This window comes from Convolutriloba macropyga, chromosome 11 (genome assembly GCF_964194025.1).
Source record: "Convolutriloba macropyga chromosome 11, txConMacr16.3, whole genome shotgun sequence".
NCBI lineage: Eukaryota > Metazoa > Xenacoelomorpha > Acoela > Convolutidae > Convolutriloba > Convolutriloba macropyga.
Genome location: NC_134478.1, coordinates 12,564,698 through 12,574,639, shown reverse-complemented (window position 1 = coordinate 12,574,639; position 9,942 = coordinate 12,564,698). Strand labels below are relative to the sequence as shown.

General features: G+C 35.4%; 1 protein-coding gene and 1 pseudogene across 1 annotated transcript in view; one reads left to right on the top strand and one right to left on the bottom strand.

Annotated features, from left to right (window-relative positions):
* The window catches only part of LOC142349540 (endoplasmic reticulum resident protein 44-like), a 558,035-nt gene that overhangs the window by 119,670 nt on the left and 428,423 nt on the right, over window positions 1-9,942 (top strand). The gene's annotated exons all lie outside the window — the stretch shown is intronic.
* Window positions 5,491-6,190, bottom strand: LOC142349044 (hydroxysteroid dehydrogenase-like protein 2 pseudogene; annotated as a pseudogene).

The window sequence follows — 9,942 nt, the reverse complement described above, 5'->3', positions numbered from 1 at the left end:
GTCAAAATTACAAAATATTTTGCGCCTCTCTATTAGATCAGCAAGGAAAATATAACAAGGATAATTCAATGAGAAATACGATCCTGATTGTATCTTCTTAATGAACTCTTTCAAACGTCATTGCTACAAACATATGTCCTACAATCTTCAACTTTGTACGCATGAAAGCGGAGTTGGATTTCAGTTTTCCTCTTGCCCTGTCAACAATATCACTTCCACTCAGTTTCTTTGTAACATCACTTCCGACTGAAACAATAATCAGTCGACGTTTCCCATACTATCAGATAGGTAATAAACCCCCGCAGGAAAAACCTCTTTTGGCCAAGCCTCAATTAGGACTTGATTCGAAACTGTCACAAACGTTCAATATATCACGAGCGCTTTTTTAATTCTAACAAGGGGGTTATTTCCGCGGTGGGGTTATCTTTCCTATGAGAATCAGAATAGGTGTTATTTTCTTTGGAGGCTTTTCTTATTTTGAACATCACAATTCCGTGATCTCTTTAAGCAGAGGAGTTTTTGCTCTTCATAATAATGTGTAACCAAACCACACCGCTAGTCAAATTCATTTTGTCGCAATGATAAACAGCCCAGCCACGAATCCATGTGACATAATAAACGCACAACCAAATATAAACTGTGCCTCCTAACATATACAAGGCCAGAAACCTTTCCTTTTGAGCGCAAACGTGGCTAGAGAGAAAATTGTCTGCAGATACACAAGTTCAACAGCTTCAGAACAGTACCTTTGCCTGCTTAAGGCCACCCGCTGCCAGGTCTAGGGACAGTTTTTTTGTTCAGACAGTTTTGGCTAAATACTCAAATGGGATTTTTTTGTTCAGACGATTTGGTCGCGGTCGATATATTCGTAGCAGAGAGTTGAGTCTGGTGTCATTGGAAAGCTTGTCCAGCGTAGAATTTTGATTCAAAAAGATTTTTTTAGATTTTTGTTTTCTACATGAAGTTATCGAGGTTCAAACTTTTTTTGAAAAAATAGAGTGAATTCCGTTGGTTTTATTCACAATTTCCGGAATTTTTGACTAAAATTTTGAAAATTTTGCTACAATTCGTTCAAATTTTTTAAGAGTGTTGTTGACTTTATTTTTCAAGACGAAAAACATTGTCCGCTATTTCTTAAATTTCTTTGTCAGAATTTTGGCTAAATATTTCAAAATTCAGACTTTTTCATCAAAAACAGCATGAAACAAGTTTCTGTAGTCCACTTAGATTAAATTTGGAAAGTGCACAAACAAACACCAAGAAAGCGATTTTTGTAGCCTCAAAAGGGGTTGTTTCTACTTCAACTTCCATTGAGAGTGCTCGGTAATTAAAACTTTGCCGCTCTTTGCTCAATTTATTTGTTGATTTTCAAAATTGCAGCATTCATTTTTGATTTTTAACTAACAAAATATCTCTATCTATGACATTCGAAAAATTAAGTGTTTTTAATGGACAAACAGCATAAGGAGGGCTAGTTTTGGACCAGTTTTGGTATGTCACAGTCCAGAAATTATTCGGATTATAATCAGTTGGTCTTTTTTAATTAAAATATACGATCTTTTTTATATTAATTAAAGAACAGAATATTTCAAATCAAGGCTCACTAGTGATAGGTCCAATTGGTCTCGTAATTAGCTCCATTAGCGTATCTAGCTTATTACTTGAAAGCTTATGGTCGTTTTGACTTTCAAAATTTTTTGATTTTTAAATAAAAAATGGCTTCTTGAACGTTGCCTCCATTTTTCTCTTAATTTGGTCATTTTGTGGCTTAGTGTCAGCAATGAAAGAATGCTTCTTTTTTCTACTGAATACAAATTCAATGTTAATTGCGGTTTCACGCCTTAAGTTATGGTTTTCTGGCTTTGATACTACCAGATTTCACATGTTTTTAGTATTTATGCATTTGCCCATTTTTCATTTTGTAATTAATGGCTCTCATGTCTTCGGAAATAATTTTTTTTCAAAAAAAAGACCAGTGTTAACAAAATTTGCCTGTTTCTTTTTTTTGTCTACTGGTTACCTAGTTTCATTAATGAAGAGTCACATAATAAATTATCGGTGTTCAAAAAAGGTAAAATCGGACATATTTCGAGGGCCAAAATATGGCTTTACGGCTTTGAAAGCGTTTTCTGGCAAGTTCTAATTGATTTTTTCTTTGTTGTCTATTTGTTGTTCATTTTGTAACCGCATAAAAAAATGAATACCGACATTCTTAATTCCCTTCTATAGAGGCACTGGTAACTGTAAACCTATGGAATATTTTAGTTGATTTCTTTTGGTATTCATTACTTTGAAAATTAATTGTTTTTCAAAAAAAATATAAGCGAATTTTTCAACTTCGCTGTTTTGGTTCTTTATTGTTGTAATTGTTACCAAGCCTTATTATGGACTAGTCCCATTTGGTGATTTGGAAGTTGTTTTGTTTAGTTTCAGTTTTATCTGACGCTATTTTGACTTTGTTATTAAGTTTTGTTTTTAAAAACGGACATAAAATTTTTGATGTAAATAACGTTTGTTGTTGTTAGTTCATTTTGCTGTTCGCTTCGACTCGCTTTCTTAATATTGACATATCTTATCAATCCAATAATTCAACTTTTACTCCACTGCTTTTTTTGCCTTGGAGGCTATCTTTTCGTACACCAATACCTTTTGAAAAATAATTGAATTTTTGGGTTTTTCTATCTGTTCCTCATTTGGTAGACAGTTTTTTCTAAATTGTGGAAGAGCGGGGTCAGAACCTTATGTGCGATCGCACATTAACGAGCCTCCTTGTTTCTTCTCTAAATTTAAGTTGTTTTTTTTTTCGTCGTTCTTTTTAACGAAATCGTCACTAACAGTACACTTGCACTATAGTTTGTAAGATTTATTTGTGACAATAATTGAGATTATCTCAGTATTCTTCATTAGTAATCAAGAGAAATGCCATAAAAATTAGGAACTTAGCTCCGAATTGAGATCGTGCTTAATATAATGTCAAGGGTCCAAATCGAACAGCTTGCCGTTGCAATATTAAAAACACAAAACAAGCAAATTTAGCTCTTTATCTTAATCAAACTTGCTAATAACAATTGTGGCAAACCTTAACTTCGGGAATTCCTTTTCCAGCTGTTCCTTCCTTCACGTCCAGGTAAAATGTGCCAGACTGGTCTCCGGATAGTTCAAACAAGAACACTTTACCGATGTCCTCCACAATCTGAGGTCTAATCATAGACTGCATGTTGTTCACTACTGACTCTAGTGTATCTTGACGATGAACTGTCTGAACCAGAGGAGGAGGAAGCACCTTGTTTGATATATTGCTCTAAACACATCCAGTGTTCCTATGTCGCAGGTTCCTATCTACTCCTGATTTGAAACGAATATCTCAAGGTCACTTTAAATAATATCAACTCCTCCTTTGAAATGTCGGTTGTCTCATTTAATAACTATATATGTTGAACCACTTTAACATTTTCCATTTTCGTTATGGTTAGACTGCAGAGCAAACCTTAAAGGACAGATTGAAATAATAATCAAAGGATGATGTTGAACAAGATAACAAAGCTTTTCTTAATTGTCGTATATCCTCTTTTCTATTCAAATAACTCATGATAGTAAATAATATAACTAATCAACTATCAACCGTGGGATAAACGGGAAAGAGAAGGATTTGTGAAGTCAATCAAGAATTATAAACAAAGAACGGAAGATATAGATCTCCAACAATATAGTTTTTCAAGTTTATGAAGTTTTTCACATCAGCTCAAAAACGCTCCGGGAACCATTTTATTTTGCCCCCGGCTTAGTGGGCTTATATCTTTAACGCCCCAGGCGCATGTGCTTTTTTACCTTGTAACGTACTATATAACAACATAGCCGGCAGATTCCCGAAAAATAGCCGCGAGGAACGCTTGTGGCTTACCACGAATTGAAAAAACTAAAGAGATGGATAGACAGATTAGCGACCAAGTCCTTAATAGACCACTTGACTTCTTCAATTAGATTCAGACTGTCAATTTTATGACAGGTCCGGTCTATAAGGACAAAGCTCTAGAAGAGCTTTTTCAAAAATTGATATAGGAAATCAAAAACTCAGGAATTAGGCCATATGATTTGGCACTACTTAGATGCACACTTTTGAACTTTAACTGGTAAAAGTTCCTCAAAGATTAAACTTCTATAAATGAGTTCAGAAGTCATTTTTCAATGAAAAGTCAAGCAATTGAGCCAAAAGCAGATATGACTTCACGCACACAAAGTTTTGACTGCAAAGCAGAAGTCACTGAAGTCATTGAAAAAGTCAATTCCAAGAATTCAGGTCTTAAGAATCCTCGATGGAGACGACGAATTAAAAAAAACAACGATGTCTCCAATAATAGCCGCTATCGCTTCGCGGCTAATAAACATGTAATTTGGAACGGGTGAGGGTAAAAACTCCGGGGCAGAATTGATCCGCGCACCGTTTCTGTCGAGCCAAAATAGAGAAATCAATAAGGAGCTCTGATCAAATTTACCTACAGTTCCTATTTTTTTTAGAAAAACAGAGCGTCCATTTATATCAAATTGGTACAAGTCAAATAATTTTCATTGACTCAACAAAAACTAGAACTAGAAAGGACCATGAATGGATTGGGAAAACAAATTTCAAAAACTAAGAACAAAAATTTTTTAAAAAAAATTGCAAATTGATGCCAAATGACGCATTTGGAAAAAAACTGGCAAGAAAGAGAACTTTGTTTCAGACAAAAAACTAGGCCTTGATTGAACTATGAATGGATTGGGAAAACCATTTAGAAAAAAAACATCCGATCCAAAAAACCGAAAACAGTAAAAGTCAAAATGAAATTGCCACAAGTGAACGAAAAACCACTAGCGAGAAAGCAAATTTTTGCTTCAACACCGTTTTTTTTACTGTACGTTAAAATTAGAGAGAGAAAATTCACGTCGAAAATCCACTCGGTTTTTCGCACCACTTCCTGTTTCGGCGTGACCAAAATCACTAATCCAATTTGACTTCAAAAATCGTGAAATTGTGTGCACAGATCTTTAAAAAAAGACAGCGCCCTAATACAATTCAAATTTGTTGAATTGTAAAAAGTAGAGCGCCTAAATAATAGCCCTTGAGAGGCTGATGACGGCTATCAATAAAACTATCAATTAAGAGCAAATAAAACATCACTATTATTGTTTCGGCCAATACTGACCAATCACAATTGACATTATAAATTACATTCAAAGACTACATCTTAACATTTTAATATATTTGTTTCCATTTTCTATTAACTGACACTCAGTTTAAAACTCGTTAAATTGAAATGAACTCCCCTTCAAAGTCCAAGACCGCGTTACTTTGAGTTTAAATGGTTCGAATCTGTACTCAACTACACACATTCATTGCGATAATGACACGATACTCTTCTCTATTAGGTGGGCAACTATTACAGTTGTCATACAACTGATAATTTATTTGGGCTTGAACGATATTAAAATGCCGCTTACCTGAATCTTTTGCTAAAGTAATATATAGGCTGCGTCCGCCATAATACGCGGCTTTCGAGGCTGATTCATCATGCCATCTCAACCCAGCATCTCTACCGCAGCAGTCGCAATCGCAGTTTTAAATCACAATGCATTCACTGAAATTCTGGCATGTTTTAACTCTTTGTACATTCCCAACACGCACATTGACATTCCGTATTTTGAAATTTTGTACGTCACATGTCTCGGGAGCCACACTGATTTCATGATCAATGGAGGACTGATAACAGGTACGTGAGGCTTTTTGGATTGTCTAAGATATTCAAGACACTGTTGTGTCATCTTGAAAAGTTCCTCGGACATTAACTTGATGCATGAAATCAAATTTCCCCATAGGGGTCATTTCACTCGGTGTTAATCTAATCGCAGATACATTGTTTACTAAAATATTGATTCATCCAAACGTTTTAACAGCTTGTTCAACAGCAGCCTGAACATAAGAATTATCGCGAACGTCAACCACGCATTGTAGACTTTTGCCACCCAAAAGAATTAATTTTCTGAGCAACTGAATAAATGGCTGCATGGAGCGTTGAATGTGTCTGAGCTGTTTTTGCTGCTACCACAATATTGGCTCAATCTTTGGGACTGTTTTCAGTGATTGCTTGTCCATACCTCTACTGACTTCTGTCACCAGAGTCTTTTTCCCAACAAGCTTTCCAAAGTTTATCATCACCGCAACTTAAAATGTTCAATAAAATGTAGGAAAACAGATGCCTGGATACGAATACTTTAAATTGCGCAAAAAATCTGTGAATATACAAGACCGACGTTATTTCAGTTCTCATTGAAACTGAAAAAAGTGTTTTCCGCATGAGCTCAAATAATCGGAGCTTTGAATAATTTTAGCGTGTTTTGTAGACGCAATCAGACAATCGGAAGCACAAAATCTTTCTTACAAAACAGATAATTAAAGTTGATAATAAAAGTTAAAAACTAATCCATGGCAGAATTACATTTTCCAGTAATTAATTCCAGTTATCAAACCCTAACAAAGATTTTCTTTTAAGCTGAAAAACCTGAATAATGACAAGAAATGTCAAAAAATAAAAAAAATATTTTGTAATAAAAAAGCTAAAATTGGTGGTGTTGAGATCTTTAAAAACATTTTTTTACAATTAAAAACTACATAGTAACCGATTGTTAAACCCTAGAGGAGTTTCCGCGCTCTTGAGGCTGGAAAAATCTTAAAACCGACAAACATTTTCAAAAAATTTAAAAAAAGGTTTTATCAAAAAAAATTCTAAAATCTGTCATCTCAAAAAATTGAAAGCTGTTCCATCGCAGCTAAAAATTTGTCAGTAACTTATTCTCAAACCCATAAAATCCTTTTTTGGCCCTGCATCTAAAAAGACGTAGATAATGAAAATTAAAAAACAAATGTAAAAAAAACGAAAAATTGACAGCTAAGGCTGAAAGGAATTGAAAAATGACAAACATCAAAAATTGAAGAAAACAGTTTGAGCTGAAACAGAGCTGAAAAGCTCTAAGAGCACCTAATGCCCACTGGTCGCTAACTGTTTATACCGTTTTTGAGGACAAAAAGTCAAAATGGGCCAAACGAAAAACCGGTCAAGCCAAAAATCGCATAAATAAAGACCACAGGACTAACATAATTGCTAACAACTTCTTTTGAGAGCAATTAAAAATGACAGCCATCAAATTAAAAGTTCACTATTATATCAAAAAGAAGATCAACATAACTCGTTACAATCAAGATCACCGCGATGACTTTTAACTAGTTAACGCTGATTTTTGAGATGTTGAAGAAATGTTTTCCAGCCAAAAACATGAGCTATGTTATGTTCATCACTCTTCCTTCTATAAGAATCCTGAAACAAGTCCAACAAAAACTAAGTATCAAAAAGACAACCAGCAATCACATTGTAGGTGATATCCATAACCGTTTGGCAAATGAAAGCCCCCTATTCAAATCCATCACAATATCAATGAAGATCCAAGGCTACTGACGACTTCCTCTTTCGGATAGTAAACTGAAATCGTTAATAAATATACCCGGCAGATTGCCGGCGTTGATTCCCATAACCAAGATTGGGATTGACAGAAGAGAAAAAACTAGTGAAAAAATGACTTTCGTACAAAGAATGCCAAAGTGCGAAATAATTTGATGTCATTTTTGAGCTGAACATGCTCCTGTTTCGTAGTGGGACCACATGGGGGATAGTATCAAAACCAATAAGCGTTAGAGATGGTAACTAAGAACAAAGTTTGAGTAACGGGCATCTAAAATCGGGCTTTATGGGTTTATCCCAGGTCTATTTCTGATTTCGTTTTTTGATACTGACTCTGTTCATTCCTAAGTGCATTGCTGAGCAACTGCTGTCTAAAGACACTTAAGCAGAGTGAGAGAAGTGTGAAACCAGTCTAGAGGAGTCAAAAAAATTTCACGGAATGTCGAAAAGGCGGCAAAATGAGGCAAACGAAGAAATTTTTTTCGATGAAGTAAAAAAACATAGCAGGACAAGTCCGGAAATACAATCCAAGATTTTGTAAGAAGAACAAACCTAATGTACCTGACCAGGAGACCAATTGAACAATCCCGGCCAAAACGACAAAATCTCAAAAGTTGCGAAACTAAGAGGAAAAAAACTAAACAAAAAGATAATCATTGCTAAAACTCTTGCTAAAGATAATCATTGCTAAAAACATTGAAACCCGAAGGCCTTATGTGACACAATATGCCCTCTGGGCGCTACCTGTTTATCCCATTTTTGAGAACGAAAAGTCAAGATGCTTACACTAAAAATTGGTCAAGCGAAAAATTGCATTAAAAAAGACCGACAGGACTAATATAATTGCTACAACCTTCGTATGAGATCAATTAATTATTTGCTGAGCAAATCGTTAAGTTTTGATCGCATAAGTGTTCAGCGCCTATAAAAAACATTTGACCTCGGTTATTGACTGCTTATTTTGGACAAAACTAGAAAAGAAGAATTTACATCAATGATTTTAAAACAGGAACAGCGTAGTTAAATAAGCCAAACAATCGACGAACAGCGTAGAATAAGCCAAACAATCGACGAAGCCGAACGAAGTGCTCTCAAACGACTACCAAGCGCTCACTTCCGTCAGTAGTTTGCTAAGGTTTAAGGAGAGTAGTTTTAGTTTAATTGGGGGGGAGAACATGAGGTCAAGCCGCCTTACACACAATCCAAGAATTTTTTTCTCAAACCTTTCGAAGAATCGCATACTTAATCAACCTAAGGCTCTAAGAGAACTTAAGGCCCTATGGGTTTTACCTGTTATCCCTTTTTTGAGGACAAAAAATCGAATGGTCGGAAAAAAACGGTAAGATGAGAACTCGGTATAATAAAGCTCGCATATTGCCAGATAAAAGCCGCAATAGCTTCGTAGGTCAGCAGTCTCAGAAGGATACCAAAGACAGACGAAATTCCTTTTTATTAAAGGCTGAGATATTAATTTTTGATCAAGAATCTACTTATCGCTACTTCTATACAATGCTCTTGAATAATAATTTAGAGTGACACAACGCTTGACCTTTCCGCTTTGACTTAAGGCATTGAAAAGTCAATTTCAAACTGAGGATGTCATTTTTGAGAGTGAGGTACGTTTGAGAGCAACCAAATGTTCAACCAAATGTAGTCACATCAGAGTTTGTTTTGGTTCTTGCACCATCGAAATGAAAGAACCAAAGAAAATAAAACCAACAAAGTGACTATATACAGAAATTTTACAAAGAAGGAAACGAATTGATCAAAGTGGACAGGGAATGTTGGATCAAGAGACAATCATGAGGATATGAGTTATAGCGTGGTGCACAGATACTAATCCTGTTTCCATGTCACAATTGCCCGGAATATGGAGTAATTTGGGATGGAGTGCTTGCACAACCATCCACTCAGAACTGGCACCTTGGATATATTCTTTCATGTCAACACAAACTTTATTCATCAAGTTCAGAATAAGCAGACAATTATCTTCATATTTATCAAATACAGCGCTTCAACTTTCATCAATCTGTGGTTAGCCGTTGTTAAAACCGTTTTAGTTGAGTTATTAGTGATTGTTATACTCTCACCCAAGGAGTTGACAAATGCTCCCAACTTTACTGAAAGCGAAAATTTTTGGGACTGCTTCAAATCTTTATCTCTTCAAATGAAATCTCGTCCACTGTACAATCAATTTTTCGTACCGTTTCAAAATGCGCAGCCAACATTAGGGTTGCAATAAACTACTAATAAACTTTGGTCAGCTTTTAATGCTGGCAATTTCTCCAATAGCATAGAATTTCCTTCCGATAGCGGAATTATATGAATGCGATGCGCACAAAATTTCCACACAGTTATTATAACAATTGCCGGATCTTTTCCGTTTGTAGTGGTAGTAGTAGTAAAAGAATTATGTGCCCCCAGTACGTTGTGCGCCCCCCAGCTACAGAAC